Source organism: Gasterosteus aculeatus, chromosome 15 (genome assembly GCF_964276395.1).
Source record: "Gasterosteus aculeatus chromosome 15, fGasAcu3.hap1.1, whole genome shotgun sequence".
Taxonomy (NCBI): Eukaryota; Metazoa; Chordata; class Actinopteri; order Perciformes; family Gasterosteidae; genus Gasterosteus; species Gasterosteus aculeatus.
This window is the reverse complement of record NC_135703.1, coordinates 18,516,438-18,536,892: the sequence shown is the minus strand read 5'-3', so window position 1 is coordinate 18,536,892 and position 20,455 is coordinate 18,516,438. Positions and strand designations below refer to the sequence as shown.

Below are 20,455 nucleotides of genomic sequence, written 5' to 3'. Positions count from 1 at the left end.
GTACACAAAGACACACTAACTTGTCAATGTACACAAAGACACACTAACATGTAGATGTACACACGGACACACTAACATGTAGATTTACACAAAGACACCTTAACGAGCAGATGTACACAAAGACACTCTAACTTGCAGATGTACACAAAGACACACTAACTTGCAGATGTACACAAAGACACCTTAACGAGCAGATGTACACAAAGACACCTTAACGTGCAGATGTACACAAAGACACCTTAACGTGCAGATGTACACAAAGACACACTAAAATGTAGATGTACACAAAGACACACTAAAATGTAGATGTACACAAAGACACACTAACATGAAGATGTACACAAAGACACACTAACAAGTAGATGTACACACGGACACACTAACATGAAGATGTACACAAAGACACACTAACAAGTAGATGTACACAGGGACACACTCACATGTAGATGTGGACACAGACACACTAACAAGTCGATGTACACAAAGACACACTAACATGAAGATGTACACAAAGACACACTAACATGAAGATGTACACACGGACACATTAACATGAAGATGTACACAAAGACACACTAACAAGTAGATGTACACAAAGACACACTAACATGTAGATGTGCACAGGGACACACTCACATGTAGATGTGGACACAGACACACTAACAAGTCGATTTACACAAAGACACACTAACATGAAGATGTACACACGGACACACTAACATGAAGATGTACACAAAGACACACTAACATGAAGATGTACAAAAAGACACACTAACAAGTAGATGTACACACGGACACACTAACATGTAGATGTACAAACAGACACACTAACATGTAGATGTACACAAAGACACACTAACAAGTAGATGTACACACGGACACACTAACATGTAGATGTACAAACAGACACACTAACATGAAGATGTACACAAAGACACACTAACAAGTAGATGTACACACGGACACACTAACATGTAGATGTACAAACAGACACACTAACATGTAGATGTACACACGGACACACTAACATGTAGATGTACACAAAGAAACACTAACATGTAGATGTACACAAAGACACACTAACTTGTCAATGTACACAAAGACACACTAACTTGTCGATGTACACAAAAACACACTAACAAGTAGATGTACACACGGACACACTAACATGTAGATGTACACAAAGACACACTAACAAGTAGATGTACACACGGACACACTAACATGTAGATGTACACAAAGACACACTAACAAGTAGATGTACACACGGACACATTAACATGAAGATGTACACAAAGACACACTAACTTGCCGATGTACACAAAGACACGCTAACTTGCCGATGTACACAAAGACACACTAACTTGCAGATGTACACAATGACACACTAACTTGCCGATGTACACAATGACACACTAACTTGCCGATGTACACAAAGACACACTAACTTGCCGATGTACACAAAGACACACTAACATGCAGATGTACACAAAGACACACTAACATGTAGATGTACACAAAGACACACTAACTTGCAGATGTGCACACAGACACACTAACAAGTAGATGTACACACGGACACACTAACATGAAGATGTACACACGGACACACTAACATGAAGATGTACACAAAGACACACTAACAAGTAGATGTACACACGGACACACTAACATGAAGATGTACACAAAGACACACTAACATGAAGATGTACACAAAGACACACTAATTTGCAGATATGCACACAGACACACTAACAAGTAGATGTACACACGGACACACTAACATGAAGATGTACACAAAGACACACTAACAAGTAGATGTACACACGGACACACTAACATGAAGATGTACACAAAGACACACTAACAAGTAGATGTACACAAAGACACACTAACTTGTAGATTTGCACAGGGACACACTAACATGTAGATGTGCACACAGACACACTGACAAGTAGATGTACACACGGACACATTAACATGAAGATGTACACAAAGACACTCTAACTTGCCGATGTACACAAAGACACACTAACATGAAGATGTACACACGGACACATTAACATGAAGATGTACACAAAGACACACTAACAAGTAGATGTACACAAAGACACACTAACATGTAGATGTGCACAGGGACACACTAACATGAAGATGTGCACACAGACACACTGACAAGTAGATGTACACACGGACACACTAACATGAAGATGTACACACGGACACACTAACATGAAGATGTACACAAAGACACACTAACAAGTAGATGTACACACGGACACACTAACATGTAGATGTGGACACAGACACACTAACAAGTAGATGTACACACGGACACACTAACATGTAGATGTGCATACAAAGACACATTAACTTGCCGATGTACACAAAGACACACTAACTTGCCGATGTACACAAAGACACATTAACTTGCCGATGTACACACAGACACACTAACTTGCCGATGTACACAAAGACACACTAACTCACAGATGTACACAAAGACACACTAACTTGCCGATGTACACAAAGACACACTAACTTGCCGATGTACACAAAGACACACTAACTTGCCGATGTACACAAAGACACACTAACTTGCCGATGTACACAAAGACACATTAACTTACAGATGTACACAAAGACACACAAACATGCAGATGTACACAAAGACACACTAACATGTAGATGTGCACACAAAGACACACTAACAAGTAGATGTACACACGGACACACTAACATGAAGATGTACAAACGGACACACTAACATGAAGATGTACAGAAAGACACACTAACATGTAGATGTACACAAAGACACACTAACTTGTCAATGTACACAAAGACACACTAACTTGTCAATGTACACAAAGACACACTAACATGTAGATGTACACACGGACACACTAACATGTAGATTTACACAAAGACACCTTAACGAGCAGATGTACACAAAGACACTCTAACTTGCAGATGTACACAAAGACACACTAACTTGCAGATGTACACAAAGACACCTTAACGAGCAGATGTACACAAAGACACCTTAACGTGCAGATGTACACAAAGACACCTTAACGTGCAGATGTACACAAAGACACACTAAAATGTAGATGTACACAAAGACACACTAAAATGTAGATGTACACAAAGACACACTAACATGAAGATGTACACAAAGACACACTAACAAGTAGATGTACACACGGACACACTAACATGAAGATGTACACAAAGACACACTAACAAGTAGATGTACACAGGGACACACTCACATGTAGATGTGGACACAGACACACTAACAAGTCGATGTACACAAAGACACACTAACATGAAGATGTACACAAAGACACACTAACATGAAGATGTACACACGGACACATTAACATGAAGATGTACACAAAGACACACTAACAAGTAGATGTACACAAAGACACACTAACATGTAGATGTGCACAGGGACACACTCACATGTAGATGTGGACACAGACACACTAACAAGTCGATTTACACAAAGACACACTAACATGAAGATGTACACACGGACACACTAACATGAAGATGTACACAAAGACACACTAACATGAAGATGTACAAAAAGACACACTAACAAGTAGATGTACACACGGACACACTAACATGTAGATGTACAAACAGACACACTAACATGAAGATGTACACAAAGACACACTAACAAGTAGATGTACACACGGACACACTAACATGTAGATGTACAAACAGACACACTAACATGTAGATGTACACACGGACACACTAACATGTAGATGTACACAAAGAAACACTAACATGTAGATGTACACAAAGACACACTAACTTGTCAATGTACACAAAGACACACTAACTTGTAGATGTACACAAAGACACACTAACAAGTAGATGTACACACGGACACACTAACATGTAGATGTACAAACAGACACACTAACATGAAGATGTACACAAAGACACACTAACAAGTAGATGTACACACGGACACACTAACATGTAGATGTACAAACAGACACACTAACATGTAGATGTACACACGGACACACTAACATGTAGATGTACACAAAGACACACTAACAAGTAGATGTACACACGGACACACTAACATGTAGATGTACACAAAGACACACTAACAAGTAGATGTACACACGGACACATTAACATGAAGATGTACACAAAGACACACTAACTTGCCGATGTACACAAAGACACGCTAACTTGCCGATGTACACAAAGACACACTAACTTGCAGATGTACACAATGACACACTAACTTGCCAATGTACACAATGACACACTAACTTGCCGATGTACACAAAGACACACTAACTTGCCGATGTACACAAAGACACACTAACATGCAGATGTACACAAAGACACACTAACATGTAGATGTACACAAAGACACACTAACTTGCAGATGTGCACACAGACACACTAACAAGTAGATGTACACACGGACACACTAACATGAAGATGTACACAAAGACACACTAACAAGTAGATGTACACACGGACACACTAACATGAAGATGTACACAAAGACACACTAACATGAAGATGTACACAAAGACACACTAATTTGCAGATATGCACACAGACACACTAACAAGTAGATGTACACACGGACACACTAACATGAAGATGTACACAAAGACACACTAACAAGTAGATGTACACACGGACACACTAACATGAAGATGTACACAAAGACACACTAACAAGTAGATGTACACAAAGACACACTAACTTGTAGATTTGCACAGGGACACACTAACATGTAGATGTGCACACAGACACACTGACAAGTAGATGTACACACGGACACATTAACATGAAGATGTACACAAAGACACTCTAACTTGCCGATGTACACAAAGACACACTAACATGAAGATGTACACACGGACACATTAACATGAAGATGTACACAAAGACACACTAACAAGTAGATGTACACAAAGACACACTAACATGTAGATGTGCACAGGGACACACTCACATGTAGATGTGGACACAGACACACTAACAAGTCGATGTACACAAAGACACACTAACATGAAGATGTACACACGGACACACTAACATGAAGATGTACACACGGACACACTAACATGAAGATGTACACAAAGACACACTAACAAGTAGATGTACACACGGACACACTAACATGTAGATGTGGACACAGACACACTAACATGTAGATGTGGACACAGACACACTAACAAGTCGATGTACACAAAGACACACTAACATGAAGATGTACACACGGACACACTAACATGAAGATGTACACACGGACACACTAACATGAAGATGTACACAAAGACACACTAACAAGTAGATGTACACACGGACACACTAACATGTAGATGTACAAACAGACACACTAACATGTAGATGTACACACGGACACACTAACATGTAGATGTACACAAAGAAACACTAACATGTAGATGTACACACGGACACACTATCATGAAGATGTACACAAAGACACACTCACAAGTAGATGTACACACGGACACACTCACAAGTAGATGTGCACACGGACACACTAACAAGTAGATGTACACACGGACACACTAACATGTAGATGTGCACACAAAGACATTAACTTGCCGATGTACACAAAGACACACTAACTTGATGTACACACGAACACACTAACATGTAGATGTACACACGGACACACTAACTTGCCGATGTACACAAAGACACACTAACTTGCAGATGTACACAAAGACACACTAACTTGCAGATGTACACAAAGACACACTAACATGCAGATGTACACAAAGACACACTAACATGCAGATGTACACAAAGACACTAAAAAGTAGATGTACACAAAGACACATTAACTTGCCGATGTACACAAAGACACACTAACTTGCCGATGTACACAAAGACACACTAACTTGCCGATGTACACAAAGACACACTAACATGCAGATGTACACAAAGACACACTAACATGTAGATGTGCACAGGGACACACTAACATGTCGATGTACACACGGACACACCAACATGAAGATGTACACAAAGACACACTAACAAGTAGATGTACACAAAGACACACTAACATGAAGATGTACACAAAGACACACTAAAATGTAGATGTACACACGGACACACTAACATGTATATGTACACAAAGACACACTAACTTGTCGATGTACACACGGACACACTAACATGTAGATATACACACGGACACACTAACAAGTAGATGTACACAAAGACACATTAACTTGCCGATGTACACAAAGACACACTAACTTGTCGATGTACACACGGACACACTAACATGTAGATATACACACGGACACACTAACAAGTAGATGTACACAAAGACACACTAACATGCCGATGTACACAAAGACACACTAACTTGCCGATGTACACAAAGACACACTAACTTGCCGATGTACACAAAGACACACTAACTTACAGATGTACACAAAGACACACAAACATGCAGATGTACACAAAGACACACTCACATGTAGATGTGGACACAGACACACTAACAAGTCGATGTACACAAAGACACACTAACATGAAGATGTACACAAAGACACACTAACATGAAGATGTACACACGGACACACTAACATGAAGATGTACACACGGACACACTAACATGAAGATGTACACAAAGACACACTAACATGAAGATGTACACAAAGACACACAAACAAGTACATGTACACAAAGACACACTAACATGTAGATGTGCACAGGGACACACTAACATTTAGATGTGCACACCGACACACTAACAAGTCGATGTACACAAAGACACACTAACATGAAGATGTACACACGGACACACTAACATGAAGATGTACACACGGACACACTATCATGAAGATGTACACAAAGACACACTAACATGAAGATATAACACGGACACACTAACATGCAGATGTACACAAAGAAACAATAACAAGTAGATGTACACACGGACACACTAACATGTAGATGTGCACACAAAGACACACTAACATGTATATGTACACAAAGACACATTAACTTGCCGATGTACACAAAGACACACTAACTTGCCGATGTACACAAAGACACATTAACTTGCCGATGTACACACAGACACACTAACTTGCCGATGTACACAAAGACACACTAACTTACAGATGTACACAAAGACACACTAACTTGCAGATGTACACAAAGACACACTAACTTGCCGATGTACACAAAGACACACTAACTTGCCGATGTACACAAAGACACACTAACTTGCCGATGTACACAAAGACACATTAACTTACAGATGTACACAAAGACACACAAACATGCAGATGTACACAAAGACACACTAACATGTAGATGTGCACACAAAGACACACTAACATGAAGATGTACAGAAAGACACACTAACATGTAGATGTACACACGGACACACTAACATGTAGATTTACACAAAGACACACTAACAAGTAGATGTACACACGGACACATTAACATGAAGATGTACACAAAGACACTCTAACTTGCCGATGTACACACAGACACACTAACTTGCAGATGTACACAAAGACACACTAACTTGCAGATGTACACAAAGACACCTTAACGAGCAGATGTACACAAAGACACCTTAACGTGCAGATGTACACAAAGACACACTAAAATGTAGATGTACACAAAGACACACTAAAATGTAGATGTACACAAAGACACACTAACATGAAGATGTACACACGGACACACTAACATGAAGATGTACACAAAGACACACTAACAAGTAGATGTACACAAAGACACACTAACATGTAGATGTGCACAGGGACACACTCACATGTAGATGTGGACACAGACACACTAACAAGTCGATGTACACAAAGACACACTAACATGAAGATGTACACACGGACACACTAACATGAAGATGTACACAAAGACACACTAACATGAAGATGTACAAAAAGACACACTAACAAGTAGATGTACACACGGACACACTAAAATGTAGATGTACAAACAGACACACTAACATGTAGATGTACACAAAGACACACTAACAAGTAGATGTACACACGGACACACTAACATGTAGATGTACAAACAGACACACTAACATGAAGATGTACACAAAGACACACTAACAAGTAGATGTACACACGGACACACTAACATGTAGATGTACAAACAGACACACTAACATGTAGATGTACACACGGACACACTAACATGTAGATGTACACAAAGAAACACTAACATGTAGATGTACACAAAGACACACTAACTTGTCAATGTACACAAAGACACACTAACTTGTCGATGTACACACGGACACACTAACAAGTAGATGTACACACGGACACATTAACATGAAGATGTACACAAAGACACACTAACTTGCCGATGTACACAAAGACACACTAACTTGTCGATGTACACAAAAACACACTAACAAGTAGATGTACACACGGACACACTAACATGTAGATGTACACAAAGACACACTAACAAGTAGATGTACACACGGACACACTAACATGTAGATGTACACAAAGACACACTAACAAGTAGATGTACACACGGACACATTAACATGAAGATGTACACAATGACACACTAACTTGCCGATGTACACACGGACACACTAACATGTAGATATACACACGGACACACTAACAAGTAGATGTACACAAAGACACATTAACTTGCCGATGTACACAAAGACACACTAACTTGTCGATGTACACACGGACACACTAACATGTAGATATACACACGGACACACTAACAAGTAGATGTACACAAAGACACACTAACATGCCGATGTACACAAAGACACACTAACTTGCCGATGTACACAAAGACACACTAACTTGCCGATGTACACAAAGACACACTAACTTACAGATGTACACAAAGACACACAAACATGCAGATGTACACAAAGACACACTCACATGTAGATGTGGACACAGACACACTAACAAGTCGATGTACACAAAGACACACTAACATGAAGATGTACACAAAGACACACTAACATGAAGATGTACACACGGACACACTAACATGAAGATGTACACACGGACACACTAACATGAAGATGTACACAAAGACACACTAACATGAAGATGTACACAAAGACACACAAACAAGTACATGTACACAAAGACACACTAACATGTAGATGTGCACAGGGACACACTAACATTTAGATGTGCACACCGACACACTAACAAGTCGATGTACACAAAGACACACTAACATGAAGATGTACACACGGACACACTAACATGAAGATGTACACACGGACACACTATCATGAAGATGTACACAAAGACACACTAACATGAAGATATAACACGGACACACTAACATGCAGATGTACACAAAGAAACAATAACAAGTAGATGTACACACGGACACACTAACATGTAGATGTGCACACAAAGACACACTAACATGTATATGTACACAAAGACACATTAACTTGCCGATGTACACAAAGACACACTAACTTGCCGATGTACACAAAGACACATTAACTTGCCGATGTACACACAGACACACTAACTTGCCGATGTACACAAAGACACACTAACTTACAGATGTACACAAAGACACACTAACTTGCAGATGTACACAAAGACACACTAACTTGCCGATGTACACAAAGACACACTAACTTGCCGATGTACACAAAGACACACTAACTTGCCGATGTACACAAAGACACATTAACTTACAGATGTACACAAAGACACACAAACATGCAGATGTACACAAAGACACACTAACATGTAGATGTGCACACAAAGACACACTAACATGAAGATGTACAGAAAGACACACTAACATGTAGATGTACACAAAGACACACTAACTTGTCAATGTACACAAAGACACACTAACTTGTCAATGTACACAAAGACACACTAACATGTAGATGTACACACGGACACACTAACATGTAGATTTACACAAAGACACACTAACAAGTAGATGTACACACGGACACATTAACATGAAGATGTACACAAAGACACTCTAACTTGCCGATGTACACAAAGACACACTAACTTGCAGATGTACACAAAGACACACTAACTTGCAGATGTACACAAAGACACCTTAACGAGCAGATGTACACAAAGACACCTTAACGTGCAGATGTACACAAAGACACACTAAAATGTAGATGTACACAAAGACACACTAAAATGTAGATGTACACAAAGACACACTAACATGAAGATGTACACAAAGACACACTAACAAGTAGATGTACACACGGACACACTAACATGAAGATGTACACAAAGACACACTAACAAGTAGATGTACACAAAGACACACTAACATGTAGATGTGCACAGGGACACACTCACATGTAGATGTGGACACAGACACTCTAACAAGTCGATGTACACAAAGACACACTAACATGAAGATGTACACACGGACACACTAACATGAAGATGTACACACGGACACACTAACATGAAGATGTACACAAAGACACACTAACATGAAGATGTACAAAAAGACACACTAACAAGTAGATGTACACACGGACACACTAAAATGTAGATGTACAAACAGACACACTAACATGTAGATGTACACAAAGACACACTAACAAGTAGATGTACACACGGACACACTAACATGTAGATGTACAAACAGACACACTAACATGAAGATGTACACAAAGACACACTAACAAGTAGATGTACACACGGACACACTAACATGTAGATGTACAAACAGACACACTAACATGTAGATGTACACACGGACACACTAACATGTAGATGTACACAAAGAAACACTAACATGTAGATGTACACAAAGACACACTAACTTGTCAATGTACACAAAGACACACTAACTTGTCTATGTACACACGGACACACTAACAAGTAGATGTACACACGGACACATTAACATGAAGATGTACACAAAGACACACTAACTTGCCGATGTACACAAAGACACACTAACTTGTCGATGTACACAAAAACACACTAACAAGTAGATGTACACACGGACACACTAACATGTAGATGTACACAAAGACACACTAACAAGTAGATGTACACACGGACACACTAACATGTAGATGTACACAAAGACACACTAACAAGTAGATGTACACACGGACACATTAACATGAAGATGTACACAATGACACACTAACTTGCCGATGTACACAATGACACACTAACTTGCCGATGTACACAAAGACACACTAACTTGCCGATGTACACAAAGACACACTAACTTGCCGATGTACACAAAGACACACTAACTTGCCGATGTACACAAAGACACACTAACTTGCAGATGTACACAAAGACACACTAACTTGCAGATGTACACGCGGACACACTATCATGAAGATGTACACAAAGACACACTAACAAGTACATGTACACAAAGACACACTAACATGTAGATGTGCACACAGACACACTAACAAGTCGATGTACACAAAGACACACTAACATGAAGATGTACACAAAGACACACAAACAAGTACATGTACACAAAGACACACTAACATGTAGATGTGCACAGGGACACACTAACATGTAGATGTGCACACAGACACACTAACAAGTCGATGTACACAAAGACACACTAACATGAAGATGTACACAAAGAAACACTAACATGAAGATGTACACACGGACACACTAACATGAAGATGTACACAAAGAAACACTAACATGTAGATGTACACACGGACACACTAACATGTAGATGTGCACACAGACACACTAACAAGTCGATGTACACAAAGACACACTAACATGAAGATGTACACAAAGAAACACTAACATGAAGATGTACACACGGACACACTAACATGAAGATGTACACACGGACACACTATCATGAAGATGTACACAAAGACACACTAACATGAAGATATAACACGGACACACTAACATGCAGATGTACACAAAGAAACACTAACAAGTAGATGTACACACGGACACACTAACATGTAGATGTGCACACAAAGACACACTAACATGTATATGTACACAAAGACACACTAACTTGCCGATGTACACAAAGACACATTAACTTGCCGATGTACACACAGACACACTAACTTGCCGATGTACACAAAGACACACTAACTTACAGATGTACACAAAGACACACTAACTTGCAGATGTACACAAAGACACACTAACTTGCCGATGTACACAAAGACACACTAACTTGCCGATGTACACAAAGACACACTAACTTGCCGATGTACACAAAGACACATTAACTTACAGATGTACACAAAGACACACAAACATGTAGATGTACACAAAGACACACAAACATGTAGATGTGCACACAAAGACACACTAACATGTAGATGTGCACACAAAGACACACTAACAAGTAGATGTACACACGGACACACTAACATGAAGATGTACAAACGGACACACTAACATGAAGATGTACAGAAAGACACACTAACATGTAGATGTACACAAAGACACACTAACTTGTCAATGTACACAAAGACACACTAACTTGTCAATGTACACAAAGACACACTAACTTGCCGATGTACACAAAGACACACTAACTTGCAGATGTACACAAAGACACACTAACTTGCAGATGTACACAAAGACACACTAACAAGTACATGTACACAAAGACACACTAACATGTAGATGTGCACACAGACACACTAACAAGTCGATGTACACAAAGACACACTAACAAGTACATGTACACAAAGACACACTAACATGTAGATGTGCACAGGGACACACTAACATGTAGATGTGCACACAGACACACTAACATGAAGATGTACAAAAAGACACACTAACAAGTAGATGTACACACGCACACACTAACATGTAGATGTACAAACAGACACACTAACATGTAGATGTACACAAACACACACTAACAAGTAGATGTACACACGGACACACTAACATGTAGATGTACAAACAGACACACTAACATGAAGATGTACACAAAGACACACTAACTTGCAGATGTACACAAAGACACACTAACTTGCCGATGTACACAAAGACACACTAACTTGCCGATGTACACAAAGACACACAAACAAGTACATGTACACAAAGACACACTAACATGTAGATGTGCACAGGGACACACTAACATGTAGATGTGCACACAGACACACTAACATGAAGATGTACAAAAAGACACACTAACAAGTAGATGTACACACGCACACACTAACATGTAGATGTACAAACAGACACACTAACATGTAGATGTACACAAAGACACACTAACAAGTAGATGTACACACGGACACACTAACATGTAGATGTACAAACAGACACACTAACATGAAGATGTACACAAAGACACACTAACAAGTAGATGTACACACGGACACACTAACATGTAGATGTACAAACAGACACACTAACATGTAGATGTACACACGGACACACTAACATGTAGATGTACACAAAGAAACACTAACATGTAGATGTACACAAAGACACACTAACTTGTCAATGTACACAAAGACACACTAACTTGTCGATGTACACAAAAACACACTAACAAGTACATGTACACAAAGACACACGAACATGTAGATGTGCACAGGGACACACTAACATGAAGATGTACACACGGACACACTAACAAGTACATGTACACAAAGACACACTAACATGTAGATGTGCACAGGGACACACTAACAAGTAGATGTACACACGGACACACTAACATGTAGATGTACAAACAGACACACTAACATGTAGATGTACACACGGACACACTAACATGTAGATGTACACAAAGAAACACTAACATGTAGATGTACACAAAGACACACTAACATGTAGATGTACAAACAGACACACTAACATGTAGATGTACACACGGACACACTAACATGTAGATGTACACAAAGAAACACTAACATGTAGATGTACACAAAGACACACTAACTTGTCAATGTACACAAAGACACACTAACTTGTCAATGTACACAAAGACACACTAACTTGTCGATGTACACAAAGACACACTAACAAGTAGATGTACACACGGACACATTAACATGAAGATGTACACAATGACACACTAACTTGCCGATGTACACAATGACACACTAACTTGCCGATGTACACAAAGACACACTAACTTGCCGATGTACACAAAGACACACTAACTTGCCGATGTACACAAAGACACACTAACTTGCAGATGTACACAAAGACACACTAACTTGCAGATGTACACGCGGACACACTATCATGAAGATGTTGTGGCAATCCACGGGTGTGGGCAAAAAGAATCTGCTGGGAGTCACGAGTGGTTGCACAAAAAAGGTTTGATTTATTTCTAAACGTCCAAACAAAAAGAAAAAAAAGCCAAAGTAAGTTCTTCCTCTTTGGAGGGTTTGGGTCCTTCGGTCCCGCTCGACGGTCCAGCACTCGATCTCCTCACTGCAGGGAAAACAGAAGAAAAGTCCTTAGGGGTTAACGCATATGTGTTAGCGCAGGCCTCGGCCTGACGTCAGCTCCTACTCACGTCTAGTTCTCCCTGGCTGTTGGAACGGTTGGTCCTTTATAGTGGGGCTCACCTTCATCAGCCTCATGAGCCGCAGCTGTGCCGCTCGTTGTCTCCCGGGGGGGGGGCGGGGCGTATCCCCTTTTAGTCACCTGACCTTGGTGCTGATTGGTGCTCCTAGGGACCTGCACCCGTGGGTTGCCACAACTCCCCCACCCCAGCAGAAAGCCGGGACCCCGCCGTCCCGCCCACATACAAACGTCCCGCCGGGACAGTGCATCTGCGTTAGCATGTTCCTTCCCTGGTCGGTGCTCCACCGTGAATTTATAGTCCTGGAGGGTCAGGAACCAGCGGGTGACCCTGGCGTTGGAGTCCTTGGCCTGCGCCATCCATTTCAGGGGGGCATGGTCGGTCACCAGGGTGAAACTCCGCCCCAGGAGGTAGTAGCGAAGCTTGTCCAGTGCCCATTTTATGGCGAGCGCCTCCTTCTCCACAGTAGAGTAAGCGCGTTCGTTTGGCAGAAACTTTCGGCTGATATACATCACCGGGTGCTCCTCTCCGTCTCGTACCTGAGATAGTACTGCGCCCAGTCCCACTTCCGACGCATCTGTGTGGACTAGGAATGGGAGAGAGAAGGCAGGCGTTACTAGCACCGGTTTGGTGCACAAAGCCTGTCGTAGGCACTCAAAGGCCCCGTTAGCTTCGGTGTTCCATTTGACCTTGTCCGGCCCCCGTTTTCTCGTCAGGTCATGCAAGGGGGCTGCCATAGTTGCGTAGCGGGGAATGAACCTCTGGTAATACCCCACCAAACCTAGGAATGATTTGACCTGGCGCTTGGTCTTGGGTCTTGGCCAGCTGAGAATGGCCTCTACCTTGGCATCCTGGGGTCGCACGTTGCCCCGTCCTATGCGGTAGCCCAGGTAAGAAGCTTCCTCTAGGCCCAGCCGGCACTTCTTTGGGTTTGCCGTGAGGCCTGCCCCGCGAAGGGCCCCCAGAACAGCTCTCAGTCGGCTCAGGTGAGTCTCCCAGTCGTCGCTGTGAATTACAATGTCATCGATATAGGCTGCGGCATACCCTTGGTGCGGCCGGAGAATCTTGTCCATTAACCGCTGGAATGTGGCGGGGGCTCCATGGACACCAAAGGGCAACACGGTGTACTGATATAGGCCTTCGGGGGTGGCGAAGGCCGTCTTCTCTCTGGCCCGAGTTGTCAGCGGCACCTGCCAGTAGCCTTTGGTGAGGTCCAAGGTGGAGATGAAACGGGCCGTTCCCAGCCGGTCTATCAGTTCATCCACCCTGGGCATAGGATAGGCATCGAACTGGGAGGCGTCATTGAGTCTACGAAAGTCATTGCAAAAACGGTAAGAGCCATCTGGCTTGGGCACCAGTACCACTGGGCTGGACCAGGCACTGTGGGACTCCTCAATGACCCCCAGCTGGAGCATTCTACTCACCTCCTGCCTGATGGCCTCTCTCCTCGCCTCGGGGACACGATACGGCTTCACCCGAACCGTTACTCCTGGCTCGGTCCTTATGTCATGGGTGGCCACGGCGGTCCTGCCCGGCAGGTCGGAGAAGACATCCAGGTGCTGCCACACTACCTCACGTAGGTCTTGCAGCTGACTCGGGCTGAGATGGTCTCCCATGGGCACATTCGGTAACGGGATCCGAGCGGTAAGGGCCGGGGTGGGTTGCGCCGGCGGTCCTGGAAGACTCTGCCATTTTTTAAGAAGGTTAACATGGTAGAGTTGTAGGGGCCTGCGCCGGCCAGGCTGACGTACCTGATAGTTGGCTTCATTGACCCGTGTCACCACCTCATAGGGTCCCTGCCACTTAGCCAGGAACTTGCAGTCTGCGCTGGGGACCAACACAAGAACACGTTCTCCTGGTTGGAAGGCACGTACCTGGGCACCCCGATTGTACACTCTGGCTTGGGCCTGCTGTGCCTGTTGCAGGTGTTCCCTCACTACTGGCCAGACTTGGGCCATCCGGGTCCTCATTTGGTCCACGTGCTCGATGATGGTGCGATGGGGTGAAGGCTGACTCTCCCAGGCTTCCTTAGCGACGTCTAAAAGTCCGCGGGGTCTTCTCCCGTACAGCAGCTCGAACGGGGAGAACCCTGTGGACGCCTGAGGCACTTCTCTTACCCCAAACAGAACGTAGGGTAGCAATTGGTCCTTTCTGTTCCCCATCCCGTCCGCGACTAAGGGGAATTCTGAGAACTCCGTAAGGCTCCCGCCCTCCCCCCCTCTGGGGATTTGGGATCCCTCCGTAGCGGTGTCCGTATCGGGGGTTCGGCCCCCCGCCCGGTTGGAGCCTCCTGGTGCAGTCGAAGGCGAGGGGGGAAGGGGTCTTGCCTCTTCCGGGGGGCCCTCGTCGGACGAACCGGACGGAGCGTGGGCCGCACAGGCAGCCCTGGGTCTCCCGCGTCGGATGGGTCTTGGCTGGGAGGCCCTATCGTGCCCTCCCTGGTCCCGAGGTCTTGGTACGCCCTCTGGGCGTCCCCTGTCAGAAAAGGCGCCAGAATGTGTGCCCACCTGTCTTCCGGCCAGCCTTCACGTTCTGCCGTTCGTTCGAAGACCTCAAGGAAGGCCTCCACATCGTCTCCGGGGGTCTGCTTTGTGAGTAGAGCTGTTGGGGACGCGTGAGGGGCCCTTGGGGTTAAGTTCTCAGCCAGCCGGTCGAATGTCCCCTGAAGGGCTGCCATGCTCTGCACCTGCTGCGCCTGGGCTTGGAGAAGCCTGGCCATCGCGGCCTCCATTGCTTCTCCCATAGTCTCCTGCTTTCGGGGTTACGGCGGTGGAACTAAAGAATTGCCTGCATCCTCCACCATATGTGGCAATCCACGGGTGTGGGCAAAAAGAATCTGCTGGGAGTCACGAGTGGTTGCACAAAAAAGGTTTGATTTATTTCTAAACGTCCAAACAAAAAGAAAAAAAAGCCAAAGTAAGTTCTTCCTCTTTGGAGGGTTTGGGTCCTTCGGTCCCGCTCGACGGTCCAGCACTCGATCTCCTCACTGCAGGGAAAACAGAAGAAAAGTCCTTAGGGGTTAACGCATATGTGTTAGCGCAGGCCTCGGCCTGACGTCAGCTCCTACTCACGTCTAGTTCTCCCTGGCTGTTGGAACGGTTGGTCCTTTATAGTGGGGCTCACCTTCATCAGCCTCATGAGCCGCAGCTGTGCCGCTCGTTGTCTCCCGGGGGGGGGGCGGGGCGTATCCCCTTTTAGTCACCTGACCTTGGTGCTGATTGGTGCTCCTAGGGACCTGCACCCGTGGGTTGCCACAATGTACACAAAGACACACTAACAAGTACATGTACACAAAGACACACTAACATGTAGATGTGCACACAGACACACTAACAAGTCGATGTACACAAAGACACACTAACATGAAGATGTACACAAAGACACACAAACAAGTACATGTACACAAAGACACACTAACATGTAGATGTGCACAGGGACACACTAACATGTAGATGTGCACACAGACACACTAACAAGTCGATGTACACAAAGAAACACTAACATGAAGATGTACACACGGACACACTAACATGAAGATGTACACAAAGAAACACTAACAAGTCGATGTACACAAAGACACACTAACATGAAGATGTACACAAAGAAACACTAACATGAAGATGTACACACGGACACACAAACAAGTACATGTACACAAAGACACACTAACATGTAGATGTACACACGGACACACTAACATGTAGATGTGCACACAGACACACTAACAAGTCGATGTACACAAAGACACACTAACATGAAGATGTACACAAAGACACACTAACATGAAGATGTACACACGGACACACTAACATGAAGATGTACACAAAGACACACTAACATGAAGATGTGCACACAGACACTCTAACAAGTCGATGTACACAAAGACACACTAACATGAAGATGTACACAAAGACACACTAACATGAAGATGTACACACGGACACACTAACATGAAGATGTACACACGGACACACTAACATGAAGATGTACACACGGACACACTAACATGAAGATGTACACAAAGAAACACTAACATGTACCCTCCTCCCCTCCTCCTCCCCCTCCTCCTCTCCCCCTCCTCTCCTCCCCCCCTCCTCCCCTCCTCCTCCCCCCCGCCGCCAGACTCTTAAACCGAGGGCGCAGCGACGTTCCTCATTAAGCATTAAGTTTGTCATTAAGCTGCATACATGTGTCACGCAACTGACAGGAGATCCTTTGATTCCTTTCGTTGTGTCTTTGTTTTACGCCACAGAGCGTTAACTAAATATACAATTAATACATTGTGTCCCACGATAGAAAACGTGCTCTCGTGCCTCATGCAGCTCTCCTGTGTTGCGTCAACACGTCGAGACAAACAAGGAGCGTCAATCTAACGTAAATGCTTTTCAATATATGTTACATATCTTTAGTTCCTGCACAATGTGCGTGAATCTAAAATTAAAAGATTAATATTCCCCGCATGCCAATTAACTACATTTCCGGCTGTTACAGAGGGAAAACACTGTAATCATACTGTAAACTTTAAACAGTTCATAGTCTGAAGTTAAAAAGTTCGAAGCTGTCGTTTGAAGCCAAGTGATTTTTATTTATCTTTATATAAAGGGATGTTTAAAAATCCGGATTCAAGAGTTTACACATTTCCGACTGGATAAAACAATGGACAAAAATCTAAAATCGTTCTTAATTTATTCTTTAAAGTGTTTACAAGATAAAGATGAACGGGTCATAGAAAAAAACAGGTATAGCATAGTGTTTAATGCACCATGTAAAGTGGATGAGCTCCATCAATACAAATAAACATCCACACTCATTTACTTTAAAGGCTCATTTCCATATTCTAGATACCTTCACTGTAACCATAGAGACGTGACATCATGATAGAACATTTCTCCATGTTCCACGCTCCATGTTCTATGTTCTATGCTCCGTTCACAGCATAAGAAACACAGTCTGAGGCACATTCAGTCAGTTAGTTTCAAACCTCACATCTACACACGATGAAGTGTTCTAGACAGAAACCTGCAGGAAGCAATCGTAACGCCTCAGGAGTCTGAAGAGGGGATGAAGACGCGTTCTGCTGCACTTAACAGAACTCAAGGTAAGTGATGAATCCAGACAGACTGCAGCCGTACTACTGTGAACGATGTGTTAGTACCTTGAGATGAACCTCTGATTCCTGCTGTTATCATGTACATGTACACAGAGACGCTAACGTATAAAAGTACTTACACAGAGACGTGCTAGCTTACACAGAGACGCTAACTTATAAAAGTACTTACACAGAGACGCTAACTTATAAAAGTACTTACACGGAGACGCTAACTTATGAAAGTACTTACACGGAGACGCGCTAATGTATAAAAGTACTTACACAGAGACGCACTAATGAATAAAAGTACTTACACAGAGACGCACTAACGTATAAAAGTACTTACACAGAGACGCTAATGTATAAAAGTACTTACACAGAGACACTAATGTATAAAAGTACTTACACAGAGACGCTAACGTATAAAAGTACTTACACAGAGGCGCTAACGTATAAAAGTACTTACACAGAGACGCGCTAATGTATAAAAGTACTTACACAGAGGCGCTAACGTATAAAAGTACTTACACAGAGGCGCTAACGTATAAAAGTACTTACACAGAGACGCGCTAATGTATACAAGTACTTACACAGAGACACCAAAGTGTAAAAGTACTTACACAGAGGCGCTAACGTATAAAAGTACTTACACAGAGACGCGCTAATGTATAAAAGTACTTACACAGAGGCGCTAACGTATAAAAGTACTTACACAGAGACGCTAACTTATAAAAGTACTTACACAGAGACGCGCTAATGTATAAAAGTACTTACACAGAGACGCACTAATGAATAAAA

General features: G+C 42.7%; 1 long non-coding RNA gene across 1 annotated transcript; it reads right to left on the bottom strand.

Moving 5' to 3' along the window:
• Nucleotides 1-17,421: 17,421 nt before the first annotated feature.
• On the bottom strand, nucleotides 17,422-17,825 carry LOC144388335 (uncharacterized). Its single transcript, XR_013452661.1, has 2 exons — nucleotides 17,640-17,825; nucleotides 17,422-17,554 (listed from the first exon to the last, which is right to left on the bottom strand). It is a non-coding gene; the product is annotated as an uncharacterized LOC144388335 (long non-coding RNA).
• Between the last annotated feature and the right edge of the window lie 2,630 nt (nucleotides 17,826-20,455).